An 18,114-nucleotide genomic window follows, 5' to 3' on the forward strand; every position below is an offset into this window, starting at 1 on the left:
CTCATCACCAACACCAAAGAAGTTTCGAACACAATCATCAGCAGGGAAGGCTATGCTGACTCTCTTTTGGGGCGAAAAAGGCGTCATTTTGGAGCATTACATGCCTAGAGGGACCACTGTCACCAGTGCATCATACACAGATCTCCTAAAAACTCATCTGCGGCCTGAAATCAAATCAAAGTGACGTGGATTGCTTTCAGCAGGTATCCTTTTCCAACATGACAATGCAAGGCCCCACACCGCCCGTACAACAGTTGCAACAATCACAGAGCTGCATTCTGAGTGTCTCCCTCATCCACCACACTCACCAGACCTTGCCCCCAAGTGATTTCCATATGTCTAAACCACTCAAAGACGCAATGGGAGGAAAGAAGTTTCGTCCTGATGAAGAGGTACGCCACGCGGTGCATGAGTGGTTGCGCGAACTACCGAAAGAATTTTTTTCTAAAGGAATTTATGAACTTTGTAAGCGCTGGAGGACTTGCATTGACCGTGGGGGAGATTATGTTGAAAAGTGATACAGCTTTCTACCACTTCTGCACAATAAATATTGTTTAAAAAAATATTTAAGGTTTTCATTTGACTCACCCTCGTACATGCCGGTATCGCAATGAGTATTACAACTTCACCCACTATAGTAGACAGAGGAACAGAGCAGGGTTAACCAATATTTGTAGAACACTATTATTGAGCGGTTTTCTCCAAATACAGGAAAAAGATTAAAAATACCAACCACTGAAATACTATAAATCAAATTTGTTTGTAGTGTGTTCCTGACTGAGGAGCAATAATGTAAACCTACTGAAATATTTTTCTTTAGAAGAAATACGCTGCTACAGAAGGATGCTGGAGTACATGTGTACATTCAGTACTTAATAAGGAGCTATACATTCAAATTCGGAAAAAATTAATGCACAAAGTTGCTAAAAGAACTTATAGATCCGGAGTCATCAAGAAACTGTCAATACGGTAATTGAGGGAAATGTGTATATTTGGGAGGGAGGGAGGGGCGCATGGGGTAGGGAACGACGGGGGTTAAAATTGTAGGAAGAGCTCTAGGCAAGGAAACAGAGAAGCAAGACTACGGTTTATCGTTTCGTCGGTATCGAGGTATCGGAGACAGACAACATACTTGAGTGTTTCAAGGATGGGGAAGAAAATCGGCTGTGCCGTTCAAAGGAACCAACTGCCTGGGATGATTCAGGGAACAATCATATAAGTAAGTACACTACTGGCCATTACAATTGCTACACCAAAAAGAAATGCAGATGCTAAACGGGGATTCATTGGACAAATATATTATACTAGAACTCACATGTGATTACATTTTCACGCAATTTGGGTGCATAGATCCTGAGAAATCAGTACCCAGAACAACCACCTCTGGCCGTAATAACGGCCTCGATACGCCTGGGCATTGAGTCAAACAGAGCTTGTATGGCGTGTACAGGTACAGCTGCCCGTGCAGCTTCAACAGGATACCACAGTTCATCAAGAGTACTGACAGCCGTAGTGTGACGAGCCAGTTGCTCGGCCATCATTGACCGGACGTTTTCAATTGGTGAGAGATCTGGAGAATGTGCTGGCCAGAGCAGCAGTCGAACATTTTCTGTATCCAGAAAGGCCCATACAGGACAACATGCGGTCGTGCATTATCTTGCTGAAATGTAGGGTTTCGCAGCGGTCCAATGAAGGGAAGAACCACGGGTCGTGACACATCTGAAATGTAACGTCCACTGTTCAAAGTGGCGTCAATGCGAACAAGAGGTGACCGAGACGTGTAACCGATGGCACCCCATACCATCACGCCGGGTGATACGCCAGTATGGCGACGACGAATACACGCTTCCAATGTGCGTTCACCGCGATGTCGCCAAACACGGATGCGACCATCATGATACTGGAAACAGAACTTGGATTCATCCGAAAAAAATGACGTTTTGCCATCCGTGCACCCAGGTTCGTCGTCGAGTACACCATCGCAGGCGCTGCTGTGTGTGATGCAGCGTCAAGGGTAACCGCAGCCACGGTCTCCAAGCTGATAGTCCGTACTGCTACAGACGTCGTCGAACTGTTCGTGCAGATGGTTGTTGTCTTGCAAACGTTGTAGGTGTCGCCACCGGCGCCAACCTTGTGCGAATCCTCTGTAAAGCTAATCATTTGCATATCACAGCATCTTCTTCCTGTCGGTTAAATTTTGCGTCTGTAGCACGTCATCTTCGCGATGTAGCAATTTTAATGGCCAATAAGATATAAAAACTTTCTACAGCCAAAATCGCATAAATACTTGTTTATTTAAAACGATCGGTTTCCAAGGACTTTGCTCCCATCTTAAGGTACTCAATTTTTTTCTTTTCTTTTTGTCTTCAGTTGGAACCTCACACCGAGTTGTCACGTTCGTGGATAAAATGTAGCACTTTATACAAACGTTTGTCATAAATAAAACATTTGAAGCGCCTTGTGCACATAACTGTCCATATACGGTCCGTTAAGTAAGAGCGTGTTCGGCGTTACACACAGATGGTAAGAGATATCGTCTTAGTTCTTTCACATCCCAACAGAGGAAACCTTAAAACTTTTTCCAGTTTATGAGGGGGTTAGTATACAGCAAATAGTATGTATGGTATGAAGAAACAAGCAGTTTTGGTTACATTGTCACAATTTTTTATTATTTCAGAATTATTTCGGATTGGCTGATATTTGATAGCGATGGGTACATAGGATACCGGGAATAAAATATTCCAGCAGGTAAATGATCCTTGTCAAAACTTGAAAAACACTAAGGATGTCCTTACTGCGGCATGTGGCGCAGTCCAATGCATACCATAAGGAATCAGACTTACAGTAAAGGCCGGAATTGTAGTGCCTACTCTAGCTGCACACACAACATTTAAAATCTTTGCCAAGGGGCATTTACCTGCTGGCATATTTTATGAGCGGCATCCTATGCACCCATCGCTACCAAATATGAACCACTCCGAAGATGCCTAAATAAAGGTGAAACGCGTCATTGGGAAATAATAAAAAAATTTTAACACTGCAACCAAGACTGTTCGTTTGTGCACAGAGGGATATCTCTGTCCTTCAGGCAACATCCGTACAGCATTAGTTCACCCTGAGTTCTTGACTGAGACATACAAGAAGAGACATGAGTGCAGCTTACGCTACGCGTTTATCACAGATGGTTGATGCTGACTGCCGAATGTTGGTTCATCGACAAAAATGAAGACTGCAAGAGGACAATGATCCGAAGCACCGCAGCAGGATTTGCAGGGACTGGAAAAAGGGGGAGGTGTGCGGGTACTGGATTGGTCCTCAAACTCGCCTGACGCTAATCCTGTTGAGAACGTTTGGTCTTGCATTAAAAAAAAGGCTGCAAGGAAAAAGGATCTTCACTTGGAAACAGCTGTCAACGCAAATTCGGCGCATTTGGAAGTGTCTCCCACGTGAAAACGCGGAAAATACACTCCTGGAAATGGAAAAAAGAACACATTGACACCGGTGTGTCAGACCCACCATACTTGCTCCGGACACTGCGAGAGGGCTGTACAAGCAATAATCACACGCACGGCACAGCGGACACACCAGGAACCGCGGTGTTGGCCGTCGAATGGCGCTAGCTGCGCAGCATTTGTGCACCGCCGCCGTCAGTGTCAGCCAGTTTGCCGTGGCATACGGAGCTCCATCGCAGTCTAACACTGGTAGCATGCCGCGACAGCGTGGACGTGAACCGTATGTGCAGTTGACGGACTTTGAGCGAGGGCGTATAGTGGGCATGCGGGAGGCCGGGTGGACGTACCGCCGAATTGCTCAACACGTGGGGCGTGAGGTCTCCACAGTACATCGATGTTGTCGCCAGTGGTCGGCGGAAGGTGCACGTGCCCGTCGACCTGGGAACCGGACCGCAGCGACGCACGGATGCACGCCAAGACCGTAGGATCCTACGCAGTGCCGTAGGGGACCGCACCGCCACTTCCCAGCAAATTAGGGACACTGTTGCTCCTGGGGTATCGGCGAGGACCATTCGCAACCGTCTCCACGAAGCTGGGCTACGGTCCCGCACACCGTTAGGCCGTCTTCCGCTCACGCCCCAACATCGTGCAGCCCGCCTCCAGTGGTGTCGCGACAGGCGTGAATGGAGGGACGAATGGAGACGTGTCGTCTTCAGCGATGAGAGTCGCTTCTGCCTCGGTGCCAATGATGGTCGTATGCGTGTTTGGCGCCGTGCAGGTGAGCGCCACAATCAGGACTGCATACGACCGAGGCACACAGGGCCAACACCCGGCATCATGGTGTGGGGAGCGATCTCCTACACTGGCCGTACACCACTGGTGATCGTCGAGGGGACACTGAATAGTGCACGGTACATCCAAACCGTCATCGAACCCATCGTTCTACCATTCCTAGACCGGCAAGGGAACTTGCTGTTCCAACAGGACAATGCACGTCCGCATGTGTCCCGTGCCACCCAACGTGCTCTAGAAGGTGTAAGTCAACTACCCTGGCCAGCAAGATCTCCGGATCTGTCCCCCATTGAGCATGTTTGGGACTGGATGAAGCGTCGTCTCACGCGGTCTGCACGTCCAGCACGAACGCTGGTCCAACTGAGGCGCCAGGTGGAAATGGCATGGCAAGCCGTTCCACAGGACTACATCCAGCATCTGTACGATCGTCTCCATGGGAGAATAGCAGCCTGCATTGCTGCGAAAGGTGGATATACACTGTACTAGTGCCGACATTGTGCATGCTCTGTTGCCTGTGTCTATGTGCCTGTGGTTCTGTCAGTGTGATCATGTGATGTATCTGACCCCAGGAATGTGTCAATAAAGTTTCCCCTTCCTGGGACAATGAATTCACGGTGTTCTTATTTCAATTTCCAGGAGTGTAGTTTGAAGCATGCCTCGGAGATGCCAAGCAATTATCGACACTGCGGTGACTGTACGTATTATTACCTGTAATTGCATTTTTGTTCTGTTCATATATGAAGTAGTGGTACAAGTCCATTTTTGTTCATTTTAAGATACAGAGCGCTGAAAAATCTGCATTTGAGATACCAGAAATATTCAAGCATATGACTTCTTGCTAGAGATGAACCTTTCTTTCTCTTTGTTTGGATCATTAATTTCAGAAACATTAGAGGCAAAAAAGTAGAGGTAATGGACTTGCACCACTATTGAAATAAGCCCTTTATATGATGTAACTATATGTTTTAGTTTGTTGCCAAATAGATTTTTATACTGATTAAACCGATTACGACCTTAGTTGAGAGACTGGACGGAACACATAGAAGATGTTGTGGGGAAGGCTAAACAAAGACTGCGTTTTATTGGCAGGACACTTAGAAAATGTAACAGACCTACTAAGGAGACTACTTGCACTACGCTTGTCCGACCTCTTTTAGAATACTGCTGCGCGGTGTGGGATCGTTACCGGAGAGGATTGACGGAGTACATCGAAAAAGTTCAAAGAAAGGCAGCACGTTTTGTATTATCGCGAAATATGGGAGAGAGAGTCACAGAAATGATACAGGATTTGGGATGAACATCATTAAAAGAAAGGCGTTTTTCGTTGCGACGGAATCTTCTCACGAATTTCCAATCACCAACTTTCTCCTCCGAATGCGAAAATATTTTGTTGCCACCGACTTGCATAGGGAGGAACGATCACCACGATTAAATAAGGGAAATCAGAGCTCGTACGGAAAGATATAGGTGTTCATTATTCCCGCGCGCTATACGAGATTGGAATAATAGAGAATTTTGAAGGTGGTTCGATGAACACTCTGCTAGGCACTTGAATGTTATTTGCAGAGTATCCATGTAGATGTAGATGTAAACTCAGAAGAGCGTTCCTGGAGCCACTCTCTAGTAATTCTGGACTTGTGTGGTGTCGCATTGCCCTGTTGAAGTTGGGCAAGTCACTCGGAATGCACAGAGGACTTGCATGGGTGCAGATGATCAGACACGGCGTTTACGTACGTGTCATTTGTCAGAGTCGTATCTAGACGTATCAGGGGTCCCGTATCACTCCCACTACACACACCCCACACCATTACAGAGCCCCCAACAGCTTAAACAGCCCCATGCTGACATGCAGGGTCCATGGATTTGTGAGGCTGTCTCCATACCCGTACACGTCATCTGCTCGATACAATTTGAAACGAGACTCGTTCAACCAGCCAACATGTTTCCAGTCATCAACAGTCCAATGTCGGTGTTGAGGAACCCAGGCGAGGCATAGATATTTTAATTTGTCTGACTGTTCATTTCAGTATGTATAGCGATTTAGGAAAACTGGAGGTGGATACAGTAAGCAGATTCAAAGATGGCTCTGAGCACTATGGGACTCAACTTCTGTGGTCATCAGTCCCCTAGAACTTAGAACTACTTAAACCTAACTAACCTAAGGACATCACACACATCCATGCCCGAGGCGGGATTCGAACCTGCGACCGTAGCGGTCGTGCGGTTCCAGACTGTAGCGCCTTTAACCGCTCGGCCACCCGGCCGGCTAAGCAGATTCAAATGGATGTACATTGCACTAGTTATTCGGAGATGAAGAGGCTTGCACAGGATGCAGTAGAGAGCTGCATCAAATTAGTCTTCGGAATGAAGACCAAGACGACGACAAAGAACAGATCGGTACTGGACGCGACAATTAATGAAGAGACCGATACCCTACAAAACGTGCTGCCGAACCATATATTGTTGTTGTTGTGGTCTTCAGTCCTGAGACTGGTTTGATGCAGCTCTCCACGCTACTCTATCCTGTGCAAGCTTCTTCATCTCCCAGTACCTACTGCAACGTACATCCTTCTGAATCTGCTTAGTGTATTCATCTCTTGGTCTCCCTCTACGATTTTTACCCTCCACACTGCCCTCCAATGCTAAATTTGTGATCCCCTGATGCCTCAGAACATGTCCTACCAACCGATACCTTCTTCTTGTCAAGTTGTGCCACAACTCTTCTCCCCAATTCTGTTCAATACCTCCTCATTAGTTATGTGATCTACCCATCTAATCTTCAGCATTCTTCTGTAGCACGACATTTCGAAAGCTTGTATTCTCTTCTTGTCCAAACTATTTATCGTCCATGTTTCACTTCCATACATGGCTACACTCCATACAAATAGTTTCAGAAACGACTTCCTGACACTTAAATCTATACTCGATGTTAACAAATTTCTCTTCTTCAGAAACGCTTTCCTTGCCATTGCCAGTCTACATTTTATATCCTCTCTAGTTCGACCATTATCAGTTATTTTGCTCCCCAAATAGCAAAACTCCTTTTGCTTGAAGTGTATCATTTCCTAATCTAATTCCTTCAGCATCACCAGATTTAATTCGACTGCACTCCATTACCCTCGTTTTGCTTTTGTTGATGTTCATCTTATACCCTCCTTTCAAGACACTGTCCATTCCGTTCAACTGCTCTTCCAAGTCCTTTGCTGTCTCTGACAGAATTACAATGTCATCGGCGAACCTCAAAGTTTTTATTTCTTCTCCATGGATTTTAATACCTACTCCGAATTTTTCTTTTGTTTGCTTTACTGCTTGCTCAATATACAGATTGAATAACATCGGGGAGGGGCTACAACCCTGTCTCACTTCCTTCCCAACCACTGATTCCCTTTCACGCCCGTCAACTCTTATAACTGCCATCTGGTTTCTGTACAAATTGTAAATAGCATTTCGCTCCCTGCATTTTACCCCTGCCACCTTCAGAATTTGAAAGAGAGTATTCCAGTCATCATTGTCAAAGGCTTTCTCTAAGTCTACAAATGCTAGAAACGTAGGTTTGCCTTTCCTTAATCTTTCTTCTAAGATAAGTCATAGGGTCAGTATTTCTTCGGAATCCAAACTGATCTTCCCCGAGGTCGGCTTCTACCAGTTTTTCCATTCGTCTGTAAAGAATTCACGTTAGTATTTTGTAGCTGTGACTTATTAAACTGATAGGTCGGTAATTTTCACATCTGTGAACACCTGGTTTCTTTGGGATGGTGTTACAAAAAGGTACGGCCAAACTTTCAGGAAAGATTCCTCACACACAAATAAAGAAAATATGTTAGGTGGACATGTGTCCGGAAACGCTTAATTTCCATGTTAGAGCTCATTTTAGTTTCGTCCACCTACGCTCAATGGAGCACGTTATCATGATTTCATACGGGATACTCTACCTGTGCTGCTAGAACATGTGCCTTTACAAGTACGACAGAACATGTGGTTCGTGCACGATGGAGCTCCTGCACATTTCAGTCGAAGTGTTCGTACGCTTCTCAACAACAGATTCGGTGACCGACGGATTGGTAGAGGCAGACCAATTCCGTGGCCTCCACGCTCTCCTGACCTCAACCCTCTCGACTTTCATTTATGGGGGCATTTGAAAGCTCTCGTCTACGCAACCCCGGTACCAAATGTAGAGACTCCTCGTGCTCGTATTGTGGACGGCTGTGATACAATACGCCATTCTCCAGGGCTGCATCAGCGCATCAGGGATTGCATGCGACGGAGTTGGATGCACGTATCCTCGCTAACGGAGGACATTTTGAACATTTCCTGTAACAAAGTGTTTGAAGTCACGCTGGTACGTTCTGTTGGTGTGTATTTCCATTCCAAGATTAATGTGATTTGAAGAGAAGTAATAAAACGAGCTCTAACATGGAAAGTAAGCGTTTCCGGACACATGTCCACATAACATATTTTCTTTCTTTGTGTGTGAGGAATGTTTCCTGAAATTTTGGCCGTACCTTTTTGTAACGCCCTGTATATACAGGGTGTCCCAGCTATCTTATCCACCCAAAATATCTCTGGAACAATAACAGCTATTGGAAAACGACTTTCACCGGTATCAATGTAGGGCTGTGGCCCATGAATGCACATATTTGGAAACATTCTAAAACGAAAGCATATGTGTTTTTTTAACACAAACTTATGTTTTTTTTTAAATGGACCTCCTATATTTTTTCCTCAGCAATCCATAGCATGACAAAGCACACACACAATGGCGTTGATTGCATCGCAATATTCCCATTACATCCGGAGATATTGAGACGCGAAGTTGACGCTTGAAACACCCGACATGCGCTGCTAGCGCACGTCCTGAGGCTCAGGCGTGAACCCCATGCTGCCCGTAATCGCGATGTGATTGACATGTGTAATCACACCTCCATACTTATCAAGAGGGACACTTACATGTCAGTCACATCGCGATTACGGGCAGCATGGGGTTGACGCCTGAGCCTCAGGACGTGCGTTAGCAGCACATGTCGGGTGTTTCAAGCGTCAACTTCGCGTCTCAATATCTTGAGATGTTTTTGGGAATATTGCAATGCAATCAACGCCATTGTGTATGTGCTTTGTCATGCTATGGATTGCTGAAGAAAAGATATAGGAGGTCCATTTAAAAAAACATAAGTTTGTGTTAAAAAACACATATGCTTTCGTTCTAGAATGTTTCCAGATATGTACATTCATGGGCCCCAGCCCTACATTGATAGCGGTGAAAGTCGTTTTCCAATAGCTGTTATTGTTCCTGAGATATTTTGGGTGGACAAGATAGCTGGGACACCCTGTATTAGGCACGGCCTGCTCGGGTTGCGCGTGCGAGTTTGGTCAGAGGTGGCTAAACTTCGGCTGGTATGTCGTGGAGCTGGAAGCGAGCGGCTGGACCGGGGTACGCAGTCAGCTCCGCGCGGCGCTGTGAAACGCGTCGGAAGCGGCGCTTCCTGGCGTCGGCGAAACCGGCGCCGCTTTCCCCTTTGTCTGCGCGGACGCGGCCCCAAGTGGCGTAGCGTGACTCTGCGCCGATCCCCCGTTGGCCAATCGGTGACAGGTGCATTCCGACTCGCTCCATCCGTCACCGACGCTGACTGCCATCCCGTGTCAACAGCCGCCGCGGGATGTCTGCCCAAGACTCCAAAACCGTATCTCTTCATTCTGCGAGGGCCGTTCACTAATTAACGTGACAAAAAAATGGCTCTGAGCACTATGGGACGTAACTTCTGAGGTCATCAGTCCCCTAGAACTTACAACTACTTAAACCTAACTAACCTTAGGACATCACACACATCTATGCCCGGGGCAGGATTCGAACCCGCGACCTAGCGGTCACGCGGTTCCAGACTGAAGCGCCTAGACAAAATGTTACTTACTTTACAATTAAAAGTTGAAGGAGAGTCAGCATTATCATTTTCTACATGCGATCGATAATAATTATGCCGGCCGGGTGGCCGAGCGGTTCTAGGCGCTACAGCCTGGAACCGAGCGACCGCTCCGGTCCAGGTTCGAATCCTGCCTCGGGCATCGATGTGTGTGATATCCTTAGGTTAGTTAGGTTTAAGTAGTTCTCTGTTCTAGGGGACTGATGACCACAGATGTTAAGTCCCATAGTGCTCAGAGCCATTTGAACCACCATTTGAACTATCAGACCAATTATGTGATTGGATTGAAGAATTCTTAGATAACAGAACGCAGCATGTCATTCTCAATGGAGAGAAGTCTTCCGAAGTAAGAGTGATTTCAGGTGTGCCGCAGGGGAGTGTCGTAGGACCGTTGCTATTCACAATATACATAAATGACCTTGTCGATAACATAGGAACTTCACTGAGGCTTTTTGCGGATGATGCTGTAGTATATCGAGAGGTTGTAACAATGGAAAATTGTACTCAAATGCAGGAGGATCTGCAACGAATTGACGCATGGTGCAGGGAATGGCAACTGAATCTCAATGTAGACAAGTGTAATGTGCTGCGAATACATAGAAAGAAAGATCCTTTATCATTTAGCTACAATATACCAGGTCAGCAACTGGAAGCAGTTAATTCCATAAATTATCTGGGAGTAGACATTACGAGTGATTTAAAAGAGAATGATCAAATAAAGTTGATCGTCGGTAAAGGAGATGACAGACTGAGATTCATTGGAAGAATCCTAAGGAAATGCATTCCGAAATCAAAAGAAGTAGGTTACAGTACACTTGTTCGTCCACTGCTCGAATACTGCTCAGCAGTGTGGGATCCGTACCAGATAGGGTTGATAGAAGAGAGAGAGAAGATCCAACGGAGAGCAGCGCGCTTCGTTACAGGATCATTTAGTAATCGCGTAAGCGTTACGGAGATGATAGATAAACTCCAGTGGAAGACTCTGCAGGAGAGACGCTCAGTAGCTCGGTACGGGCTTTTGTTAAAGTTTCGAGAACATACCTTCACCGAAGAGTCAAGCAGTATATTGCTCCCTCCTACGTATATCTCGCGAAGAGACCGTGAGGATAAAATCAGAGAGATTAGAGCCCACACAGAGGCATATCGACAATCCTTCTTTCCACGAACAATACGAGACTGGAATAGAAGGGAGAACCGATAGAGGTACTCAAGGTACCTTCCGCCACACACCGTCAGGTGGCTTGCGGAGTATGGATGTAGATGCAGATGTAGACTGTAGCGCCTAGAACAGCTCGGCCACTCCGGCCGGCCCAATTAACGTGTCACATTTCTTTCTCGGCCAGGTTCAGTTGGAAAAAAATGCGGAATTTGTTTATTTATTTAATTTATGCCGGCCTGAGTGGCCGTGTGGTTCTAGGCGCTACAGTCTGGAGCCGGGCTACCGCTACGGTCGCAGGTTCGAATCCTGCCTCGGGCATGGATGTGTGTGATGTCCTTAGGTTAATTAGGTTTAACTACACTCCTGGAAATGGAAAAAAGAACACATTGACACCGATGTGTCAGACCCACCATACTTGCTCCGGACACTGCGAGAGGGCTGTACGAGCAATGATCACACGCACGGCACAGCGGACACACCAGGAACCGCGGTGTTGGCCGTCGAATGGCGCTAGCTGCGCAGCATTTGTGCACCGCCGCCGTCAGTGTCAGCCAGTTTGCCGTGGCATACGGAGCTCCATCGCAGTCTTTAACACTGGTAGCATGCCGCGACAGCGTGGACGTGAACCGTATGTGCAGTTGACGGACTTTGAGCGAGGGCGTATAGTGGGCATGCGGGAGGCCGGGTGGACGTACCGCCGAATTGCTCAACACGTGGGGCGTGAGGTCTCCACAGTACATCGATGTTGCCGCCAGTGGTCGGCGGAAGGTGCACGTGCCCGTCGACCTGGGACCGGACCGCAGCGACGCACGGATGCACGCCAAGACCGTCGGATCCTACGCAGTGCCGTAGGGGACCGCACCGCCACTTCCCAGCAAATTAGGGACACTGTTGCTCCTGGGGTATCGGCGAGGACCATTCGCAACCGTCTCCATGAAGCTGGGCTACGGTCCCGCACACCGTTAGGCCGTCTTCCGCTCACGCCCCAACATCGTGCAGCCCGCCTCCAGTGGTGTCGCGACAGGCGTGAATGGAGGGACGAATGGAGACGTGTCGTCTTCAGCGATGGAAGTCGCTTCTGCCTGGGTGCCAATGATGGTCGTATGCGTGTTTGGCGCCGTGCAGGTGAGCGCCACAATCAGGACTGCATACGACCGAGGCACACAGGGCCAACACCCGGCATCATGGTGTGGGGAGCGATCTCCTACACTGGCCGTACACCACTGGTGATCGTCGAGGGGACACTGAATAGTGCACGGTACATCCAAACCGTCATCTAACCCATCGTTCTACCATTCCTAGACCGGCAAGGGAACTTGCTGTTCCAACAGGACAATGCACGTCCGCATGTATCCCGTGCCACCCAACGTGCTCTAGAAGGTGTAAGTCAACTACCCTGGCCAGCAAGATCTCCGGATCTGTCCCCCATTGAGCATGTTTGAGACTGGATGAAGCGTCGTCTCACGCGGTCTGCACGTCCAGCACGAACGGTGGTCCAACTGAGCCGCCAGGTGGAAATGGCATGGCAAGCCGTTCCACAGGACTACATCCAGCATCTCTACGATCGTCTCCATGGGAGAATAGCAGCCTGCATTGCTGCGAAAGGTGGATATACACTGTACTAGTGCCGACATTGTGCATGCTCTATTGCCTGTGTCTATGTGCCTGTGGTTCTGTCAGTGTGATCATGTGATGTATCTGACCCCAGGAATGTGTCAATAAAGTTTCCCCTTCCTGGGACAATGAATTCACGGTGTTCTTATTTCAATTTCCAGGAGTGTAGTTCTAAGTTCTAGGCGACTGATGACCTCAGAACTTAAGTCGCATAGTGCTCAGAGCCATTTGAACCATTTAATTTATTTACACGTCAAGTTCTGTAGCACCAAATTGAGGAGCAAATCTCCATGGAACGTATCAGTACATGAAATGACAACATAAAAGTATTAACAGATAAAAATAAACGTTCATAACCTGAAAAAAGTTAGTCCATAAGTAAACGCTATCAGCAACACAATAAGAATGAGTTTAATTTTTCAAGGAACTCCTGCACAGAACAGTAGGAGAGACCCATGAGGAAACTCTTCAGTTTCGTTTTAGAGCGCGTGGTTTACTGCTAACATTTTTGAATTCGAGTGGCAGCTTACTGAAAATGGATGCAGCAGTAAACTGCACACCTTTCTGCACAAGAGTCGAGGAAGTCCGATCCAAATGCAGGTTTGATTTCTGCCGAGTATTAAGCGCGTGAAAGCTGCTTATTGTTGGGAATAAACTAATATTGGTATATTGGTAACAGGAAATGAGAACAAGGAATGTAAGTATTGAGAGGCCAATGTCAAAATATCCGCCGGCCGCGGTGGCCGAGCGGTTTTAGGTGCACCAGTCCGGAACTGCGCGACTGCTACGGTCGCAGGCTCGAATCCTGCCTCGGGCATGGATGTCTGTGACGTCCTTAGGTTAGTTAGGTTTAAGTAGGTCTAAGTTCTAGGGGACTGATGACCTCAGATGTTAAGTCCCATAGTGCTCAGAGCCATTTGAACCAAAATACCCAGACTCGTGAACAGGGGTCGATAAGAGGTTCAAATGGTTCAAATGGCTCTGAGCACTATGGGACTCAACATCTTAGGTCATCAGTCCCCTAGAACTTAGAACTACTTAAACCTAACTAACCTAAGGACATCACACACACCCATGCCCGAGGCAGGATTCGAACCTGCGACCGTAGCAGTCCCGCGGTTTCGGACTGCAGCGCCAGAAGCGCTAGACCACCACGGCCGGCCGATAAGGGGTTCGTGAGCTTAACACCACTTATTGCCCGAATCGCCCGTTTCTGAGCCCAAAATATCCTTGTAGAATGGGAAGAGTTACCCCAAAATATAATACCATACGACATAAGCAAATGAAAATAAGCAAAGTAGACTAATCTGAAAACCTACCAATTTGAACTGTTCTGTTTCACTAATCATATACCCATTCTGTGAAATTCAAAATCTCAAGTTTTGTTCAATTGTGTGTTAGAAACTGTAAAAAGTCTTATTGTGATTTAACGATAGTTTGTTTTCTACAAGCCACGAACTGAGCTCATGTACTGGACTATTTGAAACTGAGCCAATGTTGCACACACTGTCATCAGGAAACAGAAATATTTTAGAGTCACCCGTAATACTAGAGGGCATATCATTTATATAAGCCGCGCGGGATTAGCCGAGCGGTCTAAGGCGCTGCAGTCATGGACTGTGCGGCTGGTCCCGGCGGAGGTTCGAGCCGTCCCTGGGGCATGGGTGTGTGTGTGTTTGTCCTTAGGATAATTTAGGTTAAGTAGTGTGTAAGCTTAGATTCACACACACATTTATATAAATAAGTAACAGTAAGACTGATCCCTGGGGCACCCCCCCACTTGAAACTATCCCACTCAGACCCAACATCACAGCCATTATCAACATTGTGAATAATTACCTTTTTCTGCCTGTTGCTAAAGTAAGAGGTGAACCAATTGTGAGCTACTCCTCTTATTCCGTAATGGTCCAACTTCTGGAGCAATATTTTGTGATCAGCACACGCAAACGCTTTAGTTAAATCAAAAAATATACACCTAGCGTTCGTAACCTATTGTTTAGCCCATCCAGTACCTCACAGAGAAAAGAGAATATAGTATTTTCAGTTGTTAAACGACTTCTAAAGCCGAACTGTACATCTGATAGCAAATCGTATGACTGCTGGGACATCATGAAATATTCCCTCTTCAGCGCCTGTAGTTTCATGAACTTCCAATAGATGGCAGCGCTATACGTCGTCTTCAAAATGGCGTCTTTAATGGAGACGCATTCCAAGCAGAGAGTTGTCACTGAAGTTCTGTTGGAGGCAAACCAGAGCATCCCAAATATTCGTAGGCGCTTGCTGAATGTCTACAGAGACCTGTCAATCAACAAAAGCACGGCGAGTCGTTGGGCGAGGCGTTTGTCATCATCGCAACCAGGGCGCGTAAACATGTCCGATCTCCCAGCCAGGTGCCGACCGGCCGCACACAGCTGTTGCTCCAGCAATGTTGGAACGAGCGGACACTCTCACTCGAGGTGATCGATGGATCACAATCAAACACTTCGCTGCTCAACTGGATATCTGACTAGTCTGCATAGCCGAGAGTAGCTCACAAAGCTGTGACTGTTCCTCCTTGTTCACCCTACAGACCAGATCTCACGTCTTCAAGACTTCCATCTGTTTGGCCCAATGAAGGATGCATTCCGCAGGAAGTGGTATGTGAGTGATGGGGAAGTTATTGATGTGGCAATACGTTGGCTCCGATGTTGACCAGTAGAGTGGTACCATGCGGGCATACACGCCTCCCAGTAAGGTGGCAAAGGCCATTGTACTGAAGTGAGATTATGCGCTGGCGTAAGCTGTCGCCAGCACATCAGTCGGCAAAGGTGATTAGAAGGCGCTGGATCAAGCGCGCCTATCACGAGAGAGGCCAGAGACACACCAACAAGCAACACGCCGCCAACGCCCTCTCAACAGCATGTACAGGACTATTACAAATGATTGAAGCGATTTCATAAATTCACTGTAGCTCCATTCGTTGACATATGGTCACGACACACTACAGATACGTAGAAAAAGTCATAAAGTTTTGTTCGGCTGAAGCCGCACTTCAGGTTTCTGCCGCCAGAGCGCTCGAGAGCGCAGTGAGACAAAATGGCGACAGGAGCCGAGAAAGCGTATGTCGTGCTTGAAATGCACTCACATCAGTCAGTCATAACAGTGCAACGACACTTCAGGACGAAGTTCAACGAAGATCCACCAACTGCTAACTCCATTCGGCGATGGTATGCGCAGTTTGAAGCTTCTGGATGCCTCTGTAAGGGGAAATTGACGGGTCGGCCTGCAGTGAGCGCTGAAACGGTTGAACGCGTACGGGCAAGTTTCACGCGTAGCCCGCGGAAGTCGACGAATAAAGCAAGCGGGGAGCTAAACGTACCACAGCCGACGGTTTGGAAAATCTTACGGAAAAGGCTAAAGCAGAAGCCTTACCGTTTGCAATTGCTACAAGCCCTGACACCCGACGACAAAGTCAAACGCTTTGAATTTTCGGCGCGGTTGCAACAGCTCACGGAAGAGGATGCGTTCAGTGCGAAACTTGTTTTCAGTGATGAAGCAACATTTTTTCTTAATGGTGAAGTGAACAGACACATTGTGCAAATGTGGGCGGTAGAGAATCCTCACGCATTCGTGCAGCAAATTCGCAATTCACCAAAAGTTAACGTGTTTTGTGCAATCTCACGGTTTAAAGTTTACGGCCCCTTTTTCTTCTGCGAAACAAACGTTACAGGACACGTGTATCTGGACATGCTGGAAAATTGGCTCGTGCCACAACTGGAGACCGACAGCGCCGACTTCATCTTTCAACAGGATGGTGCTCCACCGCACTTCCATCACGATGTTCGGCATTTCTTAAACAGGAGATTGGAAAACCGATGGATCAGTCGTGGTGGAGATCACGATCAGCAATTCGTGTCACGGCCTCCACGCTCTCCCGACCTAACCCCGTGCGATTTCTTTCTGTGGGGTTATGTGGAAGATTCAGTGTTTAAACCTCCTCTACCGAGAAACGTGCCAGAACTGCGAGCTCGCATCGACGATGCTTTCGAACTCATCGATGGGGACATACTGCGCCGAGTGTGGGAGGAACTTGATTATTGGCTTGATGTCTGCCGGATCACTAAAGGAGCACATATCGAACATTTGTGAATGCCTAAAAAAAACGTTTTGAGTTTTTGTATGTGTGTGCAAAGCATTGGGAAAATATCTCAAATAATAAAGTTATTGCAGAGCTGTGAAATCGCTTCAATCATTTGTAATAACCCTGTATTTAGGCCGCTGGCGCTGACCAGACGGCGTCACTCACCGATCCAGTTTGGCGTCTGTCAGTTTACTCGCACAGTGGGTTTAGTTCGTCACAGGCTATGACAGTACACAGCGACCAGATTAGTGTCTTCTGCGGGACTAGTTTATCTCAACCACAATTGCACTTTACTAGCAGTGAGAAACTAAAGTTTGTAACAACAAGATTACTGACATTACACCAGTCTGCAAGACTGATGAGCTTGTACCACAAAATGTGGACTCCAAGTTAAGTAAATATTTCCAGTTCATGTACATAAAGAACCGTATTAATCCACTTGTGCATCTGTGTTCCCTTGCTTCCTTGCGGCACAAGACTCCGCAGATTATGTTGAAAAATAAGGGCTGTGTAGCCAAAAGAGTGAAGCCAACGGCCTTGCCGCAGTGATAACACCGGTTCCCGTCAGCTCACCGAAGTTAAGCGCTGTCGGGCTGGGCTGGCACTTGGATGGGTGACCATCCGGTCTGCAAAGCGCTGTTGGCAAGCGGGGTGCACTCAGTCCTTGTGAGGCAAACTGAGGAGCTACTTGACTGAGAAGTAGCGGCTCCGGTCTCGTGAACTGACGTACGGCCGGGAGAGCGGTGTGCTGACCACATGACCCTCCATATCCACATCCAATGACACCTGTGGGCTGAGGAAGACACGGCGGCCGGTCGGTACCGTTCGGCCTCCATGGCCCGTTCGGACGGGGTTTTGTTTTAGCCAAAAGAGTGGGAAATCGTGGAAAAAACGAACTTGTCTTCAGGAAACAACCAACTTGCTTTCAGATAAAAAGTGTTCCATTACTTATTGCACGCCCGTCGTAAATGCTCTGCACGACAGCTTACAACCTGGTCATTGCCCCGCGAAATGAGGATCGCTTCCTGCAGAAAGTGTCGCCGAATCTTTCTGTAAGATGTC

At 47.3% G+C, this 18,114-nt stretch overlaps 1 protein-coding gene and 1 pseudogene across 2 annotated transcripts in view; one reads left to right on the plus strand and one right to left on the minus strand.

Annotated features, from left to right (window-relative positions):
* Positions 1-18,114, minus strand: part of LOC126108680 (nostrin) — a 675,422-nt gene that overhangs the window by 273,993 nt on the left and 383,315 nt on the right. The window lies entirely within an intron of this gene.
* Positions 17,580-17,697, plus strand: LOC126109033 (5S ribosomal RNA; annotated as a pseudogene).

Source organism: Schistocerca cancellata, chromosome 11, assembly GCF_023864275.1.
Source record: "Schistocerca cancellata isolate TAMUIC-IGC-003103 chromosome 11, iqSchCanc2.1, whole genome shotgun sequence".
Lineage (NCBI taxonomy): Eukaryota > Metazoa > Arthropoda > Insecta > Orthoptera > Acrididae > Schistocerca > Schistocerca cancellata.